The sequence below is a fragment of the Tamandua tetradactyla genome, chromosome 9 (genome assembly GCF_023851605.1).
Source record: "Tamandua tetradactyla isolate mTamTet1 chromosome 9, mTamTet1.pri, whole genome shotgun sequence".
NCBI classification, from domain to species: Eukaryota; Metazoa; Chordata; class Mammalia; order Pilosa; family Myrmecophagidae; genus Tamandua; species Tamandua tetradactyla.
The window spans coordinates 1,215,981-1,239,959 of NC_135335.1; the positions used below are offsets into that span (position 1 = coordinate 1,215,981).

Below are 23,979 nucleotides of genomic sequence, written 5' to 3' on the forward strand. Positions count from 1 at the left end.
GGGGCTTGCGGCAGCGACGGGCCGGCTCTCCCGGGATGGGGGAGGCCCCTGCAGAGGCCCGGCTAGGCCGGCGGTGAGCGCGGCCGCCCTTGCATTTGGCCAACTTTTCCCCAGCGGCCTGGCCAGGCGCATTCACAGAGTTGCCTTTGTGGAGGCTGGGGCTCAGCCATTTTCTTTCTTCTCCAGCACCGTCTCTCCGCAGCTCCCGCAGCCCCGCGGCGCCCGTGTTTCTCCCTTCCCGCCGGGAACTTCCTTAGACCTGGGGAGGCAGACAGGGAGGGAAGGCAGCCTCGGGGTCGGGCCCAGGGGTCAGGTGCAGGGTGGAGGGCCTCAGGAAGGCTGGTGAGGCCGCAGGCCCTGGCTCTCCTAGAGCAGCCAGGGCGGTGGGGAAATGGAGCCCTAGCTGGTGTTTGGGAAAGGAGGTGGAGCGGCCAGGGGCTTGCAGGGGGAGGGGGCTGTGACGTGAGTAAGGCCGAGCACTCCCGGGGAGCTGGGGTGCTGGCCGCGGAACCCGAGGGAACTGCATCTCTCGTCCTGGGGACACTGCCCTGCGCCTGGGTGACCTCCGGAGCCACCGCTGGGCATGGGGGGCCTCGCAGGAGGGCAGCGCCGTGGGGGGGGGGGGCGGCAGCAAGTGTTGATGGAGCCCTGGTGCACCTGCTTCTTGGGAAGGGACGGCAGTTTGTGGAATCCGCAGAAGGGATGGCCGGGGTGGCAGGAGGCAGTGCGATAACCTAATCATCTCACCGATAAAACGTCATTACGCGGGGCCTTTCTGCGTGCGCGGCGACAGGGAGAGTTATGTGCAGTGCGGCCGGGCTCGGTGGGTCGTGTCTGCCTCCATGCTCTTGCTTGAGTGGCACAGCAGGTGGCGGATTGGAAGGGGCTGCCGTGGGGCCACATGCTGCAGTGTGATGTTTGGGGACACAGCTTCCACCCGAGTATAAAGCTAGCACCCTCTGCTCCCGGGCTCGGGGCCCAGCGCTTAGCCTTGCCAGTGTTCCCCGACTCTTCCTGGCGAGTCCCCTGCGGCCATGTGTGTGGCCCGGGAGTGGCCCTTCCTGCGGGCCGGCCCCCTGTCTCACCGAGATTAGCTGGGTGGTTCCCGGCACCACATGCCAAGCCAGCAGCGATCTCCCAAGCCTGCCTTCCGCTCTGGAGATACGCTTCTGTCCTTATCTGGGCGATAAGCTTCTCGCCTGGTGCCCGTGGTGGAAGAGTGTGCAGCTAGACTGGCTGAGATCCTGCTGGACTGGCCGTGGCTGAGGTGGGGAGCCCATGATGTGGCGGGTCCTATGTTTGCAGCTTAGCCCTGGTCTCTTCTGCACCAGCAGTCCTCTGCCCTTGTCCCTTGTGCCCAAGCCCTCTGCGGTCTGGGTGGGGCCGGGCACCCCACCTGGCATGTCCCATGGAGGTCCTGTCCGAGGGCAGGTCGCCGCTGTGCTCAGGTGGAAGCGTACTCCCTGCCTGGGTGGGGGTCGCCTGCCAGGGGTGGGGTGTGGGGGACACAGCCTCCCTTGCCATTTTGGGAAGGGGCCTCTGGGGGGCTCACTGAGATGGCAGGGTCCAGTTGGCACTTTGTCGCATCTTTCCAGTGGTCTTCGGTTGGGGTCTTACTGTGGTAGCTTTGGGCTTGAGCCACTTCATGGGGGTCTGACCTCCCCATGGGTGGCGGTGTCCCTGGCCACCAGGGGTGTCTGCTGGGGTGTGTTGCTGGGCACAGCTTTGGCAGCCCCGGGCAGCCTCTGTGCGGGTGAGGACTGAAGCTGGCAGTCGGCCGCCCTGGGAAATCGCTGGGCTGGTGGGGACTGTGGTTTCTGGCTGCTGAGGCCTCTGTTGGAGGGACAGGTCATGCCAACAGCAGGGGTTCTGGGTGCGGTGTTGCTGGGGGTGGGGGGGGATGGTGTCCAGCCACCCGGAGTGCTTCCATCAGCCATTCCCTGATTCGGGAGAGGCTCCCTTGTTCCCTTCTCTGGCCTTGGCCCCCTGTGGCCCTTGTGGGATGCTAAGACAGGCCAGGGAGGGGTCACTCGGAGGCTGGGCTGCGAACGTGCAGGACAGGCTGTGTGGTGGGGGGTACCCCACTGGGCAGTAGCCCAGAGCACCCTGCCACCTAGATCAGAGCACCCGAGACCAGGAGCACCTGTAGAGAGGGGAGCACAGCCCTCCCCAGCCCTGTGGTCAGCCCTTTGCCTGGCAGGAGGCCAGGGGAGGTGGCAGGGCACAGGTCCCAGCGACGGGCCAACGGGGAAGGGAGGGGAAGGAGGGGCAGCCCCCAGCTTACCTGGCTGGGGTCACAGGCTGGTAGGAGCAGGAGGTGGCCAGGACTGGAGCCCCGTCCCCAAGAGCTTCAGCCCTGACCTAAGCGGGGACTCACTTGGCAGTGGGGGTGGGGGCAGGCTGGAGGGGAGGCCCCTGGTGTCCAGTGGCTGGGAGGGGAGTAACGGGGCGATGCTCCTCTCGAGGCAGTGGAGGCCCGCAGTTGGCAGCTGGAGGGAAACGGGCCCGGGCTGGACGCTGGGTCCTGCCCGCGGTGCTGGAGGGTCAAGGCCCAGAGAACCAGCCTCCCAGGTGGGTGAGTGTTGAGCTGACCGTGGCAGCGCCCATCTCTGGACGTGGGACCCCAGTGGCCTTGGTGTCTGTGGGGTGAAGCAGGGCTGGGTGCTACGCTGTGACTCTCTGCCCTCTGTCCCCACTCCTCGCGAGGCCCCACCCCTGCGGGCGGTCTGTCTGCCTGCTTCCCTCCGCGAAAGGGGTGCCGCGCCTGCTCACAGCTCGGGGAGCTGCTCAGGGGAGGCAGCTGCTTTGGGGAGAAGCTGAAGGCCGTCGCTTGCCTGCTGTCCGTGTTGGGGTTTCAGAAGTCTGAGCTGGCAGGACCTCAGCCTTGAATAAAGATGTGCCTAGAACTGAGAGCACAAGGCAGGGGCCACCCCCCACCTGTCTGCCCCCATCCCCCCAAAGGTGATATGGCCTCCAGAGGGGCTCAGGGCTCTGTGGGTCATTGGAAAGCACCACCACCAGTGAAGCTTGCAGCATGCTTGCTCCCATCCCCCAGTTGAGGCCCCCAGGTAGGGCCTCAGGGTGTGGCTTCCCCTCCCCACAGTGGCCAAGCTCAACCCGCTCCCCCCTGGGGCTCCCCTTTCTGTGCTGAAGAGCTGGCTGTATGTGGACTGACCTGTGGTTGGAGGGCAGCTCTGCGTGGAGGTGCCCGGGGGGGAGTCCTGAGGGTCCTCTAGGGTGCGCGGGGATGTCTGAGTGGCATTTCTGAGTCAAAAGGTTCCCCTGGCCTGGCCCCGCCCTAGCTTCAGAGGTGTCTGTGAACGTGGGGAGATGCCCGCCAAGGCACGGTGGAAAGGGTTTGCAGAGACCGGAACAGCACAGGCGAAGTGCGGAGGCGGGAGGGGTGTTCTGTGGGGCCACTGCCCCCGGTGCCATGCTGCTCCCCGTGCTGCAGGCTTGTCCCTGCCATCAGGTCTGCAGTGCCCACTACCAGTGCCCTAGCTTGAGGAAGCAGGAAGAGTGTGGGCTGAGCCGGGGGGCCTTCCAGAGTTACCCACTTTTGGTCTTCACCTTGCCGCTGGCAGGGGCGCCCAGGGTGGACAGTCGTCTCTAGAACCATTGTGGAGTGGGGTCCGCTGGGCAGGTGCCCATTGCTCCCAGTCATCGTGTGTGGACACCAGACCCAGCTCCCACTGTAGATGAAGCCTCAGCTGGCCTGTTCCTGGAGACCCTCACCCAGGGCGCTGAGAGTGCTGAGTGCCCACTGTGGGGCCTGACGGGGATCCCCCAGCCTTTCCATGTGTGGGTCCTGTGCTGTCGGGGTGGGCTGCCTGTTCAGTGGCTGTGTGTGGACTCTGGTCTCGAGGGCTGGCTCCCAGGATGACCTGTGGGGCGGCAGGGCCTGTCAGTCCTGGCCTGCCCTGGGGAGCAGTGGTCCCGGGGTGGTGGCTGGAGCAGTGTGCCCTCTGGGGTGGGCAGGGGGTGGCAGAGCGGTGGTGTGCCCTGCAGCTTTCTTCTGTTCCCTCCGCTGCATGCCTTTGCCTTTGGAATGACCATGGGGTCAGAACGGCTGCCCTCCCTTGTGTTCAGTGTGCCCAGGCGAGAGCCCCACCTGGATGCCCTGTGTGCCTGGCACAGGACCGATGGCCTCTCCCAGCTGGGGGCCGCCCAGAGGCAGGATGGGGCCTCAGGCAGGCGTTTGGGCTGGCTCGGGGGGGCCTGGGCTCCTGGGCTGTCTGCGGATGCAGGAGCAGGTTCCTTGGGGGACCTAGGAGGGCTAGCTGCCCCCAGGGTCAGCACCTAGCTGGTGCTCTGCCCAGGGCCGTCCACTCCGCTGGGCATGGTGCCAGCTGTGCCACGCCTGTCTCCTGTCCGCGCCCCCCACACTGCTCCCCTTGGGACTGGCCGGTGTGTCCTCGCTGGGGGAAGGGGCCTGTCACTGGGCAGCTGGGAGGCCAACACAGCTCTGACAGGCTGGCAGGGGGCTTGTGCTGGGTGGAAAAGGGGCCTGGGCAGTCCTGGCTCCTGCGTGTTCCCCATGTGCCCTCCCAGCCGCCTTGCAGCCTAATGGGGGTCTTGGAGCCCCAGGCCCTCCAGCTGTGGGTGGGGTCTCCGTGGATCCTCCTGCAGCGGGCACAGGGCTGGGCGTGTGTGTGGCACGTGGTGTGGGTGGGGGGACAGCAGGCGCCTGTCAGGGCCCAGCTGGGCGGGGGGGAGCCGCTGGCCTCCTCTGGGCTGGGCTGCCAGCCGAGATGGCCCCCCCAGTGACGGGTACTCCTGCACATGCCTCCCTCAACGCTGGCTCTTGGCCGCTAGCTGACCGGCTCATCCAGGGCCACCCAGCACTGGATGGTGGCCCCGGGGTGGGTGGTGGCCCTGCGGTGGGTGGGCCTCATGAGCCTGACCAGAAGTCCCGCGTCCCGGCCAGGGACCCCTGTCCACATCCACTGGCCACAGGCTAGCTGGCCCGGACCTGCCGCCTCCAGCCTGGGACACGATGGGGGCTGGGCCAGACGGGGCCGCCAGGACAAAGCAGTGATTGTTGGGGCCTGGCCGCCTCTGAGGGCCAGTGTTGTGGCCCGGCAGCTGGAGCTGGCCGCACCCCCCCCCCCCGGACAGGAGTGGGCTTCGGGGTCAAGTGATTTAAAGAGATGCAGCCCCCCCACCTCCTGGCCTGCACCTGGCTGAGCTCCCTATCCCTTGGTGGTGAGAACAGGGCCTTCCCGCACTCTGCCCATGGGCCAGTCTGAGGATGGTGGGGAATGGGGGGGGGGACGGGGTCTTTGACCAGGGGTGATGCTCTAGGCCCCCACCCCACTGCCACCCACCCGGGCCCAGACTGGCCCGAGGGTCCTGGAGGGCAGCCCGAGCAGCCCCTGTGAGACTGAGGGACGCAGCTGCAGGTCAGGGCACAGGCTGTATGCTGCGTGCTGGAGGCTGGTGCGGGGGGCCACAGGCGGCTGGCGCCAGGAATGTGGCTCAGGGAAGGGGCAGCTCCGGCTTTAGGCATGGCCACAATGGGAGGTGGAGCCTGGAGGGCGTCTATGCCCAGGGGAAGGCCAGCCACGAGGAGCCCCGGGGGTCTGGGCCTCAGGTCCCCGCGGCCACAGCGTGGATGTCCACGGCGACCTTGGAGGGGCAGGGGTTGTTGGCAGCCAGCTCTGCAGGCAGCACGATGAAGCCCCTTCCCCAAATGTCAGCTCCCGGCCTGTCACCAGGCTGCTTGTCTGGTCGCAGGCCTACAACCCAGGGTCAGCAGACTTGGCTGGGGGCCTGGGTTCCAGGGTGTCGCCTGTGGGATGTGGGGTTGCCCAACAGGGTGGACATGGGTCCCCCGGGAAAGGTGACGCTGGTGCCGGGCAGCCCCTGTGGGTGCAGGAACTGCCCTGCGACTGCCCAGCCCCCGTCCCTCAGTGGCGGGGGGTGCTTCTAGGTCCTCGGTATGACGGGGGCCCTGGGATTGGAGCCCCCCGAGGCTTTGCAGCACCCTGCAATTCAGAGGGAGAGCCTGCAGCGGGACGGCGGCCAGTCCATGCTGGGGTGCCCCGCCCAGGAGGTGGCCGCAGGGGTGGGGAGGGGCACGGCGCGGATGGGAAAACCCACAGCTGGAATGCAGGAGCTGCTGGGGTTGCTGTGGGTTCTTTCTGAAGGTGCGGCGAGCGTGGGGCGCCCCAGGGGTCCTGCACAGCCGGACTGGGCCAGTGGGGTGCAGGTGGGGTGTTCGCAGGCTCCTTGACACCCCCACCGCGTCTGGCTCTGGCTCAGAGGCTCCGATGCCCACGTGGCCGCCCAGCCTCCCTTCCCGGTCACAGGGCCCTGCGTGGCTCTCCATGCCTGGACCCCCCCGGACCCCGTCTTTCCTGTCGGTGCCTACTACCTCCTGTGATTCTGGTACAGGGCCTGTCGTGGCTCGGGTTCAACCTCTGACCCCCCCGGACCCCGTCTTTCCTGTCGGTGCCTACTACCTCCTGTGATTCTGGTACAGGGCCTGTCGTGGCTCGGGTTCAACCTCTGCTGGGGAGCCCTGCCTGCCGCCTGCCTTCTCCTGCACCCCCTTTGCCAGCTGGGAACAGGGGCTTCCTGCAGGGCTTGGGGGCGGCAGTCAGGGGCCCCGGGTCCAGCCCAGGGGCCTGGGGCTTTCCTGCTACCATTGCACATGGCAGCGTCCCCTGCCTGGGGACTCGCGGAGTGGGGGTCCTTCCCCCGGGGCCCTGTGTAGTGGGGTCGCCTTGGTCATTGAGAAGCCGGTTTTTTCTCAGTGTTTGTTGGGGGTTTTTGGTAGTGGGTGGAAGAAGGAAGCAAATGGGGATGTGCTACTGCCCTCCAGCCTCAGGGACGGGGCCATGTTTCTCTCCACTCCTTACCCCAGCCCCACTTATTTGGGAGCAAATCCCAAGCAGGGTGGACTGTAACTGTTTGGCTGGCATTGCTGAAACTTCAGAGCAGGAGCACAGCACCAGCCTCACCTCGGGTGGATGGCTTCGAAGGCCGGCCTCGCTGTCTCCGGAGTGGAGCCCCAGCTGCTCACACACTCCCCCTCCCCACCGCCTCTGCACTGACCTCCTGGCCTGGGTCTGCTCTGGGCCTCAGGGCAGGGGCGTCACCTGACCCAGGCATGAGGGCGCAGCTGGTCCCTCTCACCGCATCCTGGTCCCTCACGCCCCAGCTCCGAGCTGGCTGCAGGCAGAAGCGAGGCAGGGTGGGCTGGACTCCGGGGCCCCCGCCTGGATGGGCACCATGTGCCCGCATCTGCCCGCCCCTCTGCGGCAGTGGGCACTGCCTGGGGGCATGGCCCTGTGGAGCCCCGTCCAGGGGGCAGGAGGGATGGGGCCCAGCCTGGTCACTTGGCTGTAGCGGAGGGCCCTGTGCCTGGTCACCAACTCTCCGGCCCTTTTGCAGCCCTGGGAAGGGGCAGTTGTGGAAACTGAGGCCCAGAGCGTGGATGGGAGGGGCTCATGGCACAGGGTGGGCAGGGTGGGGACAGGCTGCCGCTGCGCCTTCCTGGGCTCTGGGGGCTGCGACCGGCGTCCCCGCGGAGCTGTCCACCAGGCCGTGCTGAAACCGGCGGCCGGTGTGGCGGGGAGCCTGGCCGAGGGAGTTTGCTGATGAGGGCGGGAGGTAGAGGTTCTCCGGGTCCCAGCGGCCCAGTGTCCCCATCCTGGCTGAGCTGCACTGAGGGAAGACCCCAGCCCCGTGCCCCAACCATCGGTGGTGAGCTGGCGCCCTGCTCTCCTTGGCCGCTGTGGTGGGTTCCCCATCCAGGCTCTGGCCCCCCGTCCTGTGAATACCGAGTACTCTGCGGACTCCCCATGAGGCCCCCGGGGCCTGACGGGGACGCGCCCCCCCCCTTGGGGTGGCTGGTTGGCTGCACTGCCCATGCGTCCTGCGTCGTCAGTCCTGGTGCTGTGGGGTGCTTGTGGGTGGGTGAACTGTGGCCTATTGTGCAGAATGCAAGCTGGTCAGCAGGAGGCTTTGGGGTGGCCGTGGGGCCGTGGGCCTGGGTGGAGGACACACCATTGGTGAGCTTGAGATGGGTCTGGATACCCGAGCCCCAGGGCCCTGCGGTAGTGTTGGGGGTGACTACCACCACCCTCGCCCTGCAGCTCCCCAGCCGGGCGGTCCCTCCTTGGCCAGCTCTCCTGTCTCCTCCTGCAGGTGAGGGGACCGGTTTCAGGGAGTGCCCCGCACAGGGGCAGGGCCTCTGAGGTCTTGGAGTCTGCACCCAGTCTCTGGGCCTGGGATTAGGAGGTGGGGCTGCTACCCCAGGGTCTCGGGGGTGGGCATCTCCCACCAGAGGCCGAGGCGGGAAATTGCCTGGGAACGGGGTGGGCATCTGAAGGGGAGAGGCCTGGCCGTTGGGTGAGGCTGGGAGTTTTGTGCTGCGGAGAAGGCTGGGGGCTGCCGGCCTGGCAGAAATGCAGAGGCGGATGCCGCTTTCTCTCTAAACGGGAGGCCATTCCACGTTGGGTTTTAGCTGCGGGCAAAGGGGTATGGGTAGGGTGCACTGGCAGAGTGCAGGGGAGGTGGAGGCGGTGAGGGGGCTCAGACTGGGATCATGTGGGTGGGCCTGGGAGCGTCCTGTGGGGGCCGCAGGGGGCTGCGCTGCAGGGAGTGCTGTCCTGGCGGCCCAGGGTTGGGTGGGAATGTCTGCACGTTGCTGTCCCCCTGGTCTGGGCAGAGGCAGGTGGGGAGCCACACCTACCACCCTGGCCCCGCCCACTGCCGTCACACCTGCCACCACTCCTGGCCCTACCCCACCAGCCTTGGCCTTGCCTCCAGGACTGCCCACCTCACAGCCTCTCCCACTGCCCCAGGCTCCACGGCCTGCCCGCCCCTGGCCCCACGTAGCACGTCACTGTGGCGATTTACTATACCCCAGCCAGTGACTGCAGGCAGCTCTGGGCTGCCCGGGCTGCCCCTTAAGCAGGGGACCCCTGTGGTCAGGGGCTCCCCTGGCAGCTCTAGGGCAGAGTGCCCAGGTGGAAGGGGACAGACGTTTAAATCCGATGGGCCATTTCTTGCGTCTGAACCCATAGAATTAGGCCACCCGGGGTCATTGGTGGTCCAGTGCCGTCGTCACATGTAGCTCTGTCAGCGTCCAGCCAACTGCAGCCACAGCTGGGCGGCCCGGCCAGGAGGGCACCCAGCTCACGCACTGCAGTGGGGGGAGCCCCGGGTGTCTGCACTGTTGTGAGCCCCTGGTTTTATTTGGGAAGAGTCTGGCCCATTTGGGGGCCCGGGAACTTGTGGGCTTGGGTAACTGGTCCCTAGGGGTCCGGGGGCCGTGCAGGCTGCTGGGAGCTCCTCTGGGACCCTCGGGAACCGGAATAGGCCTGTATCGCGGCTGCCCTCCCGCAGAGCATGGGGTGGGCAGGACTGTAGAGGGCGTCTGCCTGTCCCCGCTGGGCATCTGTGCCGCTGTCCACACTGGCACGTGGCCTCTGCATGCCCACTCGTGTCCTCCAGGGGAACCTTTTGTTGCCCAGGGAGGCGAGGGTGCCGTTTGGGCAGCGCTGGCAGAGCCCTTCCTGGAAGGTGGGCTGCGTTGGCATCATGAGCCAGGGGCTTCCCCACAAAGGTGGGGCTCGGGCCTGTCAGAGCAGGATGACCCCCGCTGGGTCCCCAGGGACCCCTCTGACTATTGCACCCTAGGCTCCGTGGCCTGGCAGCTGGCTGGGGCCTCCTGGGCTCAGGGCCCCTGACCGTATCCACCCCTGGCCGCGTGCACCCCTTGGGCGTGGGCATGAGCGGCCTCTCCTGGGCAGCGGCACAGCCCTAATCGGGTGCAGACTGCACCCTGCTATCTCCCCACCCAGGGCTGGGCCCAGGGAGGGCCGGGTGAGGGTTGAGTACCCAGTCCTGGTGTGGGGGAGGCGCTGTCCGGCGGGGCTTGGTGACATGGAGCCCTGAGGGCGCAGCAGCTCTGGAGCCGACCACGGGGTGCTCGGTCTGGGACCTCCTGTGGGAGGTTGCCAGGGTGGGGCCCAGCCGCCCATACTTGGGCCTCCTCCAGACTCTCTGTGGGGCCCCTCGGCCTCCTCCTGGAACCGAGAGATCTTAAGTGCTCACTGACTGTGTGAATGTCAGGAAGATGCCTCTCGGTTTGCCTGGGCAGTGCTGGAGGCCTGGCGGGGAGGAGGTTGGGGGGATGGAGTGAGTTGATGCTGGGAGAGTGGGTGTCACTAAAAGTGGTGGGTCCAGAAGTCCAGTCAGTGCTGCATACCAGAGGCCGAGTGCCCGGTGGAAGGGGACAGATGTTTAAGTACGATGGGCCGTTTCTTGTGCCTGAACCCATAGAGTTTGGCACACCCTGGGCAGGTGGCACGCGGGGCTGTCAGCGTGTCCACTCAGTCTCTGGGGTACATGGTGGGGTGTTCCCTCCCAGGACACGTGGAGGGGTGGCTCCCCCAGGACACGTGGAGGGGTGGCTTCCCCCCAGGACACGTGGAGGGGTGGCTCCCCCAGGACACGTGGTGGGGTGGCTCCCCCCAGGACATGTGGTGGGGTGGTTCTCTCCCCTCAGGATGCATGGCGGGGTGGCTCCCCCAGGACACGTGGTGGGGTGGCTCCCCCAGGACATGTGGTGGGGTGGCTCCCCCAGGACATGTGGTGGGGTGGCTCCCCCCAGGACACTTGGCGGGGTGACTCCCCCTGGACACGTGGCGGGGTGGCTCCCCCAGGACACGTGGTGGGGTGGCTCCCCCCAGTACACGTGGCAGGGTGGCTCCCCCAGGACATGTGGCGGGGTGGCTCCCCCAGGACATGTGGTGGGGTGGCTCCCCCAGGACATGTGGTGGGGTGGCTCCCCCAGGACACGTGGCAGGGTGGCTCCCTCCCCCCAGGATGCATGGCGGGATGGTTCCCTTCAGGACACGTGGCAGGGTGGCTCCCTCCCCCCAGGATGCATGGCGGGATGGTTCCCTTCAGGACATGTGGTGGGGTGGTTCCCTCCCTCCAGGATGCATGGCGGGGTGGCTCCCCCCCAGGACGCGTGGCGGGGTGGTTCCCCCCAGGATGCATGGCGGGGTGACTCCCCTGCCCTTCTGAAGCCTTGGTGTGTGAGCTATGTGGACCCGGCTCTGCCTCCCCCTCGTCACTGCCCTCACAGCTTTGTTGTTGGGCGCCCTGGCCAGTGTGTCAGCATTGGGGGTGAGGAGCGTGGGGGGCCTGGTGCCTGAATCTGGCCTGACAGGGGCCCCATGGGAGGGGCGTTGGGCCTGGAGGGAGGGTCGTGGATGGGACACAGGTGCCATGGCGTGGCCCAGTTGTTAGTCTGTGCAGGGCAGGCATGGTGGGCACAGCTCGCTGGGAGGTCATGGGGGGGGTGACCATGGGGGGGCTACCTCCTGGTCCTCTCCCTCTGGTTCCCCTCCCTGGCCCCCTGCTCCCTGCTCCCTGGCTCTGTCATTCCTAGCCTCCCTCCCTGGCCTTCCCAGCTGCCTGCTAAGCAGCTTTCACTGTTCCCACTCGCTGGGGGTACCTTCGGCCTTCTCAGGGGACAGGAGCTTGCAGGCCCCCTGGGTGGGTGGGGCTCAGGGCTGCAGGTCTCCACCCCCCACCCTCCCCAGCCAAGTGTGTGGCGCTGTCGGGTTCGCCCCTAAGTCATGCGGCTCCCTGTGGGAGTCTCAGGGACGCGTGGCTTTGGGTCTGTCTGACTGAGGACATGGCCTCGGGGGCCTGGCTGGCCACCTTCACCTCCCAGGGAGCCCCTCCCCCCACCCCAGAGGCCCCCGCCCTCCTCTCTCTCCAAGACCCCAGCCCTCACAGCCCCTTGTCCTGGCATCCACTCCCCAGACCGTCCACCCTACACTGACCCTGGGCAGGGCCCGCCGTGGCTGTGTCGTGCTGGCCTTCCCTGCACTGACGCTGCCTCTGCCTGTTCAGGCCCCGCCCTGACCTCTGACCCAGGGCCTAGAGGCCGCCCCCTCCTCCTAGAGGAGCCAGGGGTGAACTTGTGATGCAGGGGTGCCTCCAGCCCCCCCCGTGAGACGGGGGAGGCTGCGTGCAGGGGCACAGGTGCTGTGCCTCCTGTCCGCCCATACCCTCGGCTCTGCGCTGTAGTGCGCTTGGTGGGGGAAACCGAGTCAGCAGTTGTGTTTTAAAAACATGAGTTGTATTCTTAGTGGGAGACAGGGGTTGCTGACCAGGGGGACCGTGGGGGGTGGAGAAGAGGCCTCAGGGGCCCCCTCCCTACCCCACTGGGCTTCAAAGGCCGAGCCAGGGAGCCCTGCCGCCCGGAGAGCCCCTTGCCCATGGCTTCCCCCTGCCCTGAGCTTGGGCACAAGGTGAGGGGCACCTGGCAGGGGGCACTTGGGGGCTGGAACGGGCAGGGGGATGTGCCCTGTGGACAGAGCCCCCCGGCCTGCTCAGGGAGACCCTCGTGCTGCCCTCCAGGCCCCCTGCTCAGCTTCTGGCTCCCAGGGTGGCTTGAGGGAGCATGAACGGGGCGGGGGGGGGCTGCCCCCTCTCTGTAGAACTCCGTGGCCTGCCTCCCTCCCTGTAGCGCCCTCCCCAGCCCTGGGGGTCCCCCGCCTGGCTCAGGTGCTGCCTGGTCCTTTGACAGGTGAGGCCCTCACAGGTGACTTCCGCCCTCAGAAGCCGACTCAGGCCCGTCGCTCCGTGGCTGTGATTGGCTGTGACTAGGCCAGGGGTGTGGACAGGAGACCCCAGGGCAGAGATGGGCCTGGGGGGGGGCAAGAGCCGGGCTGGAGGGGGCAGGTCCCTGGGGAAGTGTCCCGGCCTGGGTGGTGAGCACCAGGAGATGAACTGAGGTTCTGGGGGGCAGCAGAGGGAGCTCCTCCACCCCTGGGAGGGCGGGGTGGTGTGCGTGTTCAGTGTGTGTGCGTGGCCACACGTCTGTCAGCCTGTGCCTGCGGTGTCTGTGTCTGTCAGTGCATGCACGTCTGTGTGCATGTGCATGTCTCTGCGCGTGCACGCCTTGCGCGTGCACGCCTAGCGCGTGTCTGCCTGGGAGCAGGCGCCCGACCTCGTCACCACGGCAACCGGGGGCCATGAGGGGTGGGGCTGGCCGGTGCAGAGCGAGGGGCTGGCCAGGGCTGCCGCTGCTGCGGGGGGGGGGGGGCCTGCCTCTGCTGCCCCCCGGCTCCCGGCTCTGTCCCCAGCCCTGCCCACGGCCCCCCGCTGTGTGACGCAGGAAGAAGAGCGTGGGCTCTCAAACTAGGACACCAGTCTTAAAAGGAAAAACAGAGGCTGGCCAGATTGGATTCTTGGCTACCCCTGGGGTCCTTCAGAGACTTCTCTGGGCCCACTTTCCTGTGCTCAGCTGCGAAGACCCGTTCCTGTCAGCTTGACGGGATCGCTGGGCTCAGGTGGAATTTGGGACGTGGCTCCCGCTCGCCTTGGGGGGCCTGGTCCCGAGAAGGTGTCCCCCAGCCCACGGGCTGGAGGAGTGGGGGTCCTGGAGACAGTGGGGTGTGGGCTGCATGCCCGAATCCTCGGAGTTGCCTGAGGGTTGCGATGCCCGGCGCCTGCGCCCCCAGGCTGGGGACCTGGTCCCAGGCTGCTGGGGGTGGGGTGCAGGGCCTGGGGGGTGCTCGGGGGTGCTGCGCCGTGGCTTTCTTTTGTCCTCTGATTTGCCTCTGCATTTGCCAGGGCAGGGCCTGGGGAGAAGGGATGGGGGCCCCTGCCCAGACACGGGTTGAGAGGGGCCAGCCCATCCGGTCAAGCTGTCCCTCCCTCTGGTAGGTGACAGGTCCCCTCGCCACTGTTGCCCTGGGGGGCAAGCAGCCACGTGACAAGGGTTGGGGATGCGAGTCCCTCTCAGGGTCTCCCTGGCCGCTGGCCGCCGCCCCCCACCCTGCTTGGCGCCCCTCAGCCTGGCCCATGTGAGGGACCCTCTTGCCTATCACGGACCCCCAGGTCTGGCTCACCAAGTCCTTTCAGAGTTATGTCTGGTGTCCAGGGCCACGTGGCTCATGTGTCCTGTCTTGGCCCCTGAGGGGACTGCCCCAGCCTAGCCAGACTCCTCCACTGTGCCTGGCTGGGTTTGGGGCAGGCCGGAGGCCGAGTCTGGGCTGCGTCCACCCCGGGTGCCTGGGTCCCCACAGGAGGGAGCTGGGGAGGGGTCTTAGCACGACAGTCCAGCCTGGAGGGGCCCCTGGGGCCAGCCATGTCCTTGCCCAGGCCTGGGACGCTGCACTACTGCCAAGGGACACTCCGTGGGGGCCAGGTTGGGGGGTCCTAGGCCATGGCTGGAATTCTGCTGGCTCATGAGTACCCCCCGTGGCCTCTGTGTGGGGTTTGCTCCATGTCGCCAAGTGGGTCTGGGGCCCAAGCCCACTGCCCACCCCCACCCTGAGGTGCCTCCTGGCCCCCGCCTTGGCAGTGGGGTGGGGCCCTCGGCCCCTCCGTCTCCCCACTTCTCCTCAAGCCCTGCTGTGGCTTTCTGGCTCCCCCACATCTTGGAGCCAGGGCTTCCTGTGTTCTGGGGGTGTGGGGAGCCGTGGGGGCTGGAGTGGGGGGGCCTTGTCGTGTGGGTAGGCGGGCAGTGGTGCTAACTTTGAGGGGTGCTCGTTTTGCTTAACGGAGGTTGTGGCGACAGCAGGGTTCTGATGAGCTCACCAGGGCTCAGGACAAGCATGCGGCTGCGCGTTACCCCTGCTCACCTGCCCTGTCCAGCCTGAGCAGCGCCTGCCTGCAGCGAGGCGCCCGCGGGAGCCTCCCTTCTGCCGGATTCCACACGCAGAAAGTTCTAGAGTGTGCGGAGTGCCAGCACAGGTGTCAGGTCTGTGCTGGCCTGCGGCGGGGGAGGGCCCTGAGGCAGGGGACCTGTGGGGCGGCCTGAAGTGGGGTGGCTCCTTGGGGGTGCACGTGCGTGACGCTGCCCACCTGTGCCCCGCGAGCTGTGGGGGCTGCTCTGCGCATGCCGTGCTCCCTTGGTTGGGTCCTGTGCGCTCTGAGCTGGGGTCCCGCTGTGGAGGGGTGCGGGTGCCCCTTTCCTGGGTTGTTGGGAGTTAAGCGAGCCCAGGAGTGTAAAGCTCCTGCAGAGGTACCTGCCCAATGAATTGGCTGCTGTGTAGCCCTCCATCTCGCAGCGTGGGAGTCTCTTACCCTGTTCCCCTCCAGCAGGACTCGCTCCCTCCCCCTTCCGAAATCTGCCCAGGAGTGGGGCCTGCCCGGGGCTTCTCCACGGGTGGGAGTGGGGCCCCTCATTGGTCCAGGCCATGTGTTGTGGGGCACAGTCAGGTCCCCAATACCCCGGAGGGTCAGAGACTGGCTGGCTGTGAGCCAGGTGCCCACGATGGCAGCGGCCAGAGGGGTGGGGGCTCGGGGGAAGGGCCCTTCTGGCTTTGTGTGAAAGGAGCTGTCAGCAGGCCTTGCAGGCAGGGCCAGCTGGGGGGGTGGGGGCTGGGGTCTGTGGCCAGCACCCGGCTCGGAGCCCACGGCCCGGCCCGGCCGCGGGGAAGGGGGAGCTGAGGATGCGCCTGCCGGTCTGCGCCCGTCGCCATGGCAACAGATGGCGGTTTGGCAGGAGAGGGGGAGGGCTTGCACCAGCGCAGGGTGTGGAGGCCAGCTGGGGCACCTCGGGGGCGGGTGGGGGCGGGGTGGGGGGCTTGGTCCACTGGTGGGACCAGGGCAGCTGCGAGCCGCTGGGGGGAGGGGAGCTTCTGGGTGGGCGCCTGGGCCAGAACTCCCGGCCTCCCCACCCCCACTGCAGGGCTGGCCTGGGCTTGTCCTCCTCCCTCTCTCCCTCCCTCCTCCCTGCTTCTCCCCGCCTTGCTCCTGGACAGATGGAGGGAGGTCGGTGTCCCCTGCTGACACCTTCCAGCCCTGGTCAGCTGGCAGGTGGGGGAGGGGCCGCGGCCTGGCCTGTCCAGCAGTCCCGGTCCAAGGACCACCCCCCCACCTGGACCGGAGACGGGGTTCAGTAGGATCCCCCATTCCAGCCTCACCCCTGCATGATCCTGCCTGTGGGGAAGCCCCCTGCCCACTTTCTCTTCCTGGCTCTGTTGATCCTGTGCTCAGGCTGTCTCTGCTACCTAGAAGGTATCCAGTTCTGGTCGAGAAGGTGGAGGGGGTCTGGGCTTTACAGAGAAACTGATCACGCTGAGCCCACCCCCTGCCCTGTCCAGTTCCAGGCTTGCTCACTCTGCATCCTCATCTGCACCCTGTCCCCAGCGGCCCATGCACGGTCACCACCAGGCAGGCCAGCTGAGCTACCGCAGTAGGAGTGCAGCACCTGAGCCATCCTGGGCCAGGTCCCCCCCTGGGTGGAGCCACCCAGCTGCTGGCCACTTACCCGGGCTTGAGGACCCTGCTGGCCATACTGTCCAGGCAGCAGGCTCACCCTCAGGTCCCCATGCTGCCCCCTCTCCTGTGGCCTCCTGTTCTTGGTCCAGACCTAGATATAAGGGTCGGGAGGAGGGTCTGGGCTCCTCACGGGAGGGGCAAGGGCAGGTGCCCTGAGAGTGGTTCTCCTTGGGACACAGTGGAACTGGGATGGAGCGACCAGTAGCTCCTGGGGCTGGCCACAGTGCCTGGCAGAGGGCTCCAGGAGCACCCAGCCTGGACCCCACCTCCTGTGCCCCCCGTGGGGGCTCCCCTACACGCCTGGGGTAGATGGAAGGGCTGGGTCCCCTCTGCAGTCTCCAGGGTGGGGTATGGCTGCTGCCCACCTGGCCTTGGGCTCATTAAGGCCTCGGCAGCCCCCTCACCACTCCCCCGGCCCTTGGCTGTCAGCCCTGCCGTGAGGTCGCTGCAGGGCAGGCCAGGGGCAGGATGGGCAGGGCCCCTGGGTGGGAGCAGCCACCCCCCAGCAGACTTTGCCCTGCCCCTGGCTGATTCGGCAGGTGTTAGGAGCCCGGGGGAGGGCAGCCCAGTTAGAGGTGTCAGCCCCTGCCTGGGCCTTACTGGGGTGGTGGGTGCCTGCCTCAGGGGAGTACTCGGGGCCCAGGGGTAGGAGGCTCCTTGCAGCATCTTTGGGTTCGTGTCCCTCCTGTTGGATGGGGGGAAGCCAGGTGGGTTGGGCGTGTTTCTGGGAAGGAGGTCTGATGCAGACCCCCAGCCTCTCCCCATGACCCATTGCCTCTGCTCAGCATGACCTAGGATAGGACACTGGGGGCAGGATGGAGCTCAGGGTGGGGGCAGAGCCATCCTGTGGGGTGTCCCTGCTGTCCCATCCCAGGACAGAAGGGCAGGGGAGGGGCTGGCTACAATGGTGTGTGGGGGGAGGATGATCCCGACCACAGTTCCTTCGCTGCGTTGTGCCTGCGAGGGGTGAGAGCCCCCTCCCCGGCTGCCACGCATACCTCCGCCCCAGGCCCCTGCCTTGGGCTGCTTCCCCCCAGGCCACTGCCCTAGGCCCCTGCCCAGGACACACACCCCAGCTGCCCCCCAGGCCCCAACCCTGGCCGCCCCCCAGGCCCCTGCCCCAAGCTCCCAGGCAGATGGCCCCATGCAGAGAGCCTGGCCCTGGGGCAGAGGTGAGGAGAGCAGGCTGGTCATTCCCAAGGCCACCTCTGTGCAGGCCAGGCTGGAGGGGACTCTGGGCAGGCTGTGGGTGCCGGGGTGCTCACTGGGCCAGGCCCCCCGACTCTCTGTCCCACAGCCAAGCTGGGCACCGTGTGTACCTTCGCCAGGCCTGTGAGGACGTGCTGTCTGCTGGACGCAGGGAGCCCCCTGGCACCTGGCATGGGTGGGGACGCCTGGGCTCATGGAAGCCACCCCAAAGCCTGGCCCCCAGCCCTGCCTCCCCTTGGGGCATGGCTGGACGGGTAGAAGCAGGATGCATTTCCCGGGCTGGTGGAGTGCCCACTTTAGGGGGGACCTGATTTAACTGTTTTTGCCTTAGAAAACTTTCCTGGAGCAGGAGGAGCTTCGGGGCACATGGCGAGTCGGGAGTAGCAGGGGACACCGGGGCGCCCCCAGGCCTGCCCCTGTATCCACCAGGGCACTACTGGGCGTCATAGGTGTAGGAAGTGACTTGTTTTGGGGGACTGGCATGCAGGCTTGTGGGGGCGCGGGCCCGGGCCCAAATTGTGCAGGGGGTGGGCATCTGCAGCGCACTCAGTCCGAGGGACGCTTCCCCGGAATCCAGTGTTTGGGGCGGCCCCTCCTGGGGCTGGGGGGCCGCAGGTCAGCAGGCTTCCCTCACCGTTGCTCACCCACTGTGGGATGCGGCTGCAGTAGGTGGGCGCAGCCAGTCTGGCAGAGACCTTTAGCTGCAACACACCACCCCACCTGCCGGCCGGGGTCCCGGGGGCCTGAGTCATGTCTCTTGGGCTCTCGGTGCTGGCCTGGCACCGCTGTCTCCCCACCATCTGCCCCTTGTGCTGGGTCACAAACTTGAGGACAGGAGGTGTCCAGAGTTGGTCCTCGCCTCGTCTGGATCCCAGCCCCTTGCCTGGTCCCACCCAGCTCCTTACCTTGCCAACCCCCCTGCACCTCGTCCCCAGCCCCTCATCCTACCCCTAGCCCCTCACCTTGCCCCCCAACCCCTCACCTTGCCCCCCCCAGCCCCTTCCCTTGACCCCCAGCCCCTCCCCTTGCCCCCCAGCCTCTCACGCTCTCTGTCGGGGGCGTCAGTGACAGTGGGGAAGGGGCACTCTTTAGCCACCGTGACCTTCCCAATAAGAAACAGGGAGCCCCTACTCCCGTGTCCCCGGCGACCAGTCAGGGCTGAGGGGGATGCGGCCTGCTGGGGTGGGCCCACTGGACAGACAGCCCCGGCCGTCCTAGGCAGGCCCCACAGACGGAGCCCCAGGCCAGAGGCAGAATGGGGGCCGTGGATGTGGGTGGGCCTGGCCAGGGCAACTGGGGGCCACTGGGCAGGGCTGGTCCTGCCTGTGGGGGTCACCAGGGACCCCGAACACCGCTTTGGGCAGACACCTTGGAGAATGGCCTCCTGCCCCCCTCTCAGAACGGGGTGTTTGCCTCGTGGGGGCGGCCCGAGCCTGGACACCCAGAGCCGGTCTTTGTTTGGCCTAAGTGTCCTGAGCATTTGCTTTTAAAAATTATTGTAAAGTGTGTGCACTGTACAGTTTGCCATTTTAGCCCTTTTCAAGGGTGTATTCAGTGGCGTTGAGACCTTCACAAGGTAGTATCACCTTTATTTTCAAAACTTCACATCAGCCAAGCAGACTGTGTGTGTGGAGCACTCTGTCCTCGTCCCGTCCCCCTGTCCCTGGCGTGCGACCTGCAGTCTGTGCGTGTCTGCGGCTGCCCGCGGGCGTTCCTGGGCGGCCCCTCGCCCGCCCACTGGTCACCCCAGGGCTCTCGGGGGGGTCCCCTGTTGGCCGTGTGGATGCTGGTGGGCACACATCAGCTGGAGGCCCAGCTTCCGTCTTTAGGGCACATGCCGGGGGGATCTTCTAGTGGAAATGTTTACTTGAATTCTTTGCCCACGTTTTAAGTGTGTTGTCTTTTTGTGTTGAGTTGTGGGAGTTCTTTATATATAGTATTATGCTCCCGTAAATGGAGTTATTTAATTTCCTTTTCATATTATTTGTCAATAGTGTGTAGAAATACAGCTGATTATTGCACGTTGGTTTTGAATACTGAAACTTTCAGTATACAGTATTTTCAGTTCATTTCTTAGCTCTCATAGGTTTTTTAAAAAAATATTTTTTATTGATAAATCTTCACACACACATAGTCCATCCATGGTGCACCATCAGTGGCTCACACGTATCATCACATAGTTGTGTATTCATCACCATGATCATTTTTTAGAATTTTTGCCTCACTTCAGAAAAAGAAAAAAGAAAAAAAATACATATCATATCCTTTACCATTCCCTCTCATTGCCCACTAATATTTCCATCTATCCAACTTATTTTACCTTTTGTCCCCCCATTACTTGTTTATTTTAGTCCATATTTTTTTTACTCATCTGTCCATACCCTGGATAAAAGGCGCATCAGACGCAAAGTTTTCACAGTCACGTTGTGAAAGCTGTATCATTATACAATCATCTCCAAGAAACATGGCTACTAGAACACAGCTCTACATTTTCAGGCATTTTCCTCCAGCCCCTCCATTATACCTTAACTAAAAAGGTGATATCTACTTAATGCGTAAGAATAACCTCCAGGATAACCTCTCAGCTCTGTTTGAAATCTCTCAGCCATTGACACTTCATTTTGTCTCATTTCTCTCTTCCCCCTTTTGGTCCAGAAGTCTTTCTCAATCCCTTGATGCTGGGCCCTGGCTCATCCCGGGAGTCCTGTCCACATTGCCAGGGAGATTTACACCGCTGGGAGTCATGTCCCATTCAGGGGAGAGGGCAGTGAGTTCACCTGCTGAGTTTGCTTGGAGAGAGAGGCCATATCTGAGCAACAGAAGAGGTTCTCTCTGGGGGTGACTCTTAGGCCTAATTTTAAGTAGGCTCAGCCTGTCCTTTGCAGGAATAAGTGTCATAGGGGTGAACCCCAAGATCGAGGGCTCAGCCTATTGATTTGGTTGTTCCCAGTTCGATTCCTCGTTTCCTGACTGTTTTTGTCTTGGAAGGGTATTGGATTTTTTTTTCCGATTTTTCTTTATCAACTGGGATGACCATGTGGTTTTGCCGCCATCATTCTGCTAATGTTTTGTTTGTTGGCCACGTTTGCATGTGAATAAATCCCACTTGGTTCTGGTGTGTTGCTGAGCCTTTCCCTAGTGTTTGCTGAGGAGTTTGTGTCTGTTCGGTGGGTCCTTTCCAGTCGTTGGTCTGACCTTTCTTCTCTGGCAGCATCTGGCTTTGCGGTTGGGGCTACTGGCCGGGTAGAGTGAGTTAGGTGGTGGGCCCACCTCTCCAGGTTTTGAAAGGGTTTGTTAGATGGCATGTAATTTTAAAATGTACCACTGCGAAGCTTGCATACGTGTGAAACTCAACAGTGAGTAGGAATTGTTCAGAAGTTAGAGCCGTGAGATTGTGTTGCTGGGAGGGAAATTTTATTTTCTTGGTGGCATTCTTTAGAATTGTTGGTAGACCAACCTTTAGTTGGCTCTGTTTTCAGTTTGAGTCTGCACAGACAGGTGCCCTTCCTGTCTGCTGGCTGAGCTGGGCCCTCCCCACTGCCCTGCCCGGGGCTGGCCAGCTCGGATGGAAGCCTCCTGGTTCGGGGTGCGATGAGGTCCTGGTGGGAAAGTGCCACCCTGCCCATGTGCCTGGTGGAAAAGTGCCACCCTGCCCATGTGCCTGGTGGGAAAGGGCCACTCGGCCCATGTGCCTGGTGGGAAAGGGCCACCCTGCCCATGTGCCTGGTGGGAAAGGGCCACCCTGCCCATGTGCCTGGTGGGAAAGGGCCACCCTGCCCATGTGCCTGGCAGCTCTGCTTGGAGAGCTGGTTTATGGAGTTTGGAAAATCGGGTTCATTGAGTGGGTTCTCTTTTCTGATACCCCACAAATTGTTTACACTCACAGCATATTCAGTTTGCATCTTTATAATTTGCTCAGAGAGTCCTTTGATTTTCCTGGAGTTCCAAATTGCCTTTCTTTTTCCTTGTACCGATTACCTATTTAGTATAATCTCAAGCTGACCTCCTGATTTAGAGATTGCAGGGTGCGTGCTTGGCTTATCACGGCGTCCTTGGATTTGCAGCAGACTCTCCACAAATAATGTAGAGCCTCCCAACAATGTGATTCCATCTCGCCTCTGTCGTCTGTGCCACTGTTGTCACATACTTTGCTTTTGCATGTTATAAAGCACACAGTGCATTGCTCTCACATTTACAGAATCAATTTTTTAAAGAGATGCTTTTTTAAAAACAGGCTTTTATATGTATTTTTGTATTAGCCTTTCTGGCACACTTCATTCCTTTCTATGTATCTGAGCGTCCATCTGGGATCCCTTTAGCCTGAAGATTTCATTTAGAATTTATTTACTGTGAGTCTGTTTGCAACACATTCTCTCAACTTGTGTTTAACTGGAAATGTCTTTATTTCACTTTATTGTTTTGAAGGACCTGCTTGCTGGGTATAAAATTCTAGGTTTTCTTTTAGGGAGATTCAGTGAGCTTCTGGGATCACCTACTTTCTCCATCTTTTCCTTCAATTAAAAAACATATTTATAATGGTTATTTTAAATCCTTTTCTGCGAATTTTAATATGCGGGTCATCAGTAGCCCGCATCTTTTGGCTGCTTTTCCTCCTGGGAGTGGCTCCCATTTTCCTACTTCCTTGTGAAGGTCAGAACGTTTTACTGTTTACTGGACATCATGTACTGAAAAACGGAACAGAGCGCACCAGCCTGAAGTAGGTAGTGCTTTCCCTGAAAGGCTTTCTCCTGTCGGCCTTTAGTGTTGGTGCCAGCCAGCTTGGGGATGACCAGGGCTCTGGCTGGGTGGTCCCTCCGGGAGTTTTCCAGCTCTAGTTTCAGGTGTCTCTAGGTGGGACCTCCCGTGTGTAGAAGATTCTTTTTGGTTGTGGTGGTGGTTTCTGCTTTTTACTATCTTGAAAGCTCTTATTGAAGGAATTCTGTTTACGTCTCTCTATAACTTTATCATCTTAATGCGGTTTCTGTGTATTCCTCCAAATAGTTATGAACTGTAGTTTTATAACTGATAAATTGATTCCTTAGTAATTTACAGTGAATTGTATCTTAAGTGGCTTTTTTATTAATTCTGTTGTGGGAATGTTCATTATATTTTCTCATTCAACCTGATAAGTTTTTCCTTTTAATCGTAAAAACCACCATGCACAGCGCAATGGCCTGTCAGAGAGGCCGCCTTGCAGATCAACAAATAGAATGCTACTCGCTGCCCCGAGGAAACCCTTCCTGCTTCCTCTCAGACAAGATCCTTTCCATTGCCTAAAGTTGACACTATTTATGGCAAATACTCCCACACATTTCTTTATAGTGTTCCCACCTGAGCCACCGTATAAAAATGTGTATTTAAGCATCCCTATTAGTGTTAATTTTGTATAAATGAACTCATAAATTTAATATTCTTTTTGCCCCCGTTTTGTTCAGGATATCGTGTGAAGACTTTTCTTGCTGTCCTCTGTAGCATTTGTGTGTGAACATTCATGATTTGCCTGTGCTGTTACCTGGGGATGGTTTCGTCATTTCCATTTTGGGTGATGACATAAAGTCGCTCTGGAAGCCCCTGCTGCTGTCCCTTGGGGAGCAGGAATGTGCCAGGTTCTTAGGTTTAAACCCAGGGGAGTAAATGCAAGGTCGTGATTTTCAAACTGAATAGCTGGCACCAGACTTCCCCAACGGAGGCATAAACACCTTAGGGCCACAGGTGGCGGGGGGTCCCGCAGCTGCAGCTGGGTGGTCTGTTTACCTGAGCGGGAGGCTGGAGGACGCACTGGCTCTTCTCTGCCAAGTAGGACGGTTCCCCCGGGTGTGTCCTGGCGGCTAGGAGCACACGTGTGTGTGCTGATGGGCAGTGAGGGGGCAACCGGCTTCTTGGAATGAGAGCGCTGTGCTCCACAGCCAGTGCCCGCCTCCCATTTTGTGAAGACCAGACCGCGTCTTGGAGAAGGGCATCTTGTCTTGTGCCCGGCCGTCTGTCTTGGAGTGGAAGGAATGGAAGCCAAGCCCGGCTGCTCCCCATGCGTACCCCTCGATAGATGCCCCTACCGTGTGCAGCCCCACTCTCAAGTCTGCCTGCACCCCTGGCTGACCCTGAGTCTGTCCAGGGTCCCTGGTGGACTTCAGGCCCTTCTACCTTCCTTCTTCCAGAAGTTTCCATGTTTTCAGTATCTTCTTCACAGCCAAGGTGCCCACTTTTTTCCATCCATGGCAGGAGTGTTGGCAGGGGGCAGAAGCAAGGGTCATCTGTCCCGGACCCCCACGCCCAGCCTGCCCTGGACTGCCTCCTCTGCCTGCGTGGCCCCCCGAGGTATCTGCCCTGCCCCTAGAACACACCCGGCTCTGGCCGCCCCTACCCGGCCAGGTCTTCCTGGGACGGTCTCTCTCCTCCAGCCTCCTGCCCAGATTTGTCACCGCCCCCAGTAGAAACATCGTCACGAGATCCGAGCCTCGTCTTGGCCTGCGTGGGAGATGCCTCCAGGGCTCCTTCTGGCCA

The 23,979-nt window shown here is 63.1% G+C and overlaps 1 protein-coding gene across 7 annotated transcripts in view; it reads left to right on the forward strand.

The window, feature by feature from the left end:
- Window positions 1–23,979, forward strand: part of BRSK2 (BR serine/threonine kinase 2) — a 59,411-nt gene that overhangs the window by 761 nt on the left and 34,671 nt on the right. The gene's annotated exons all lie outside the window — the stretch shown is intronic.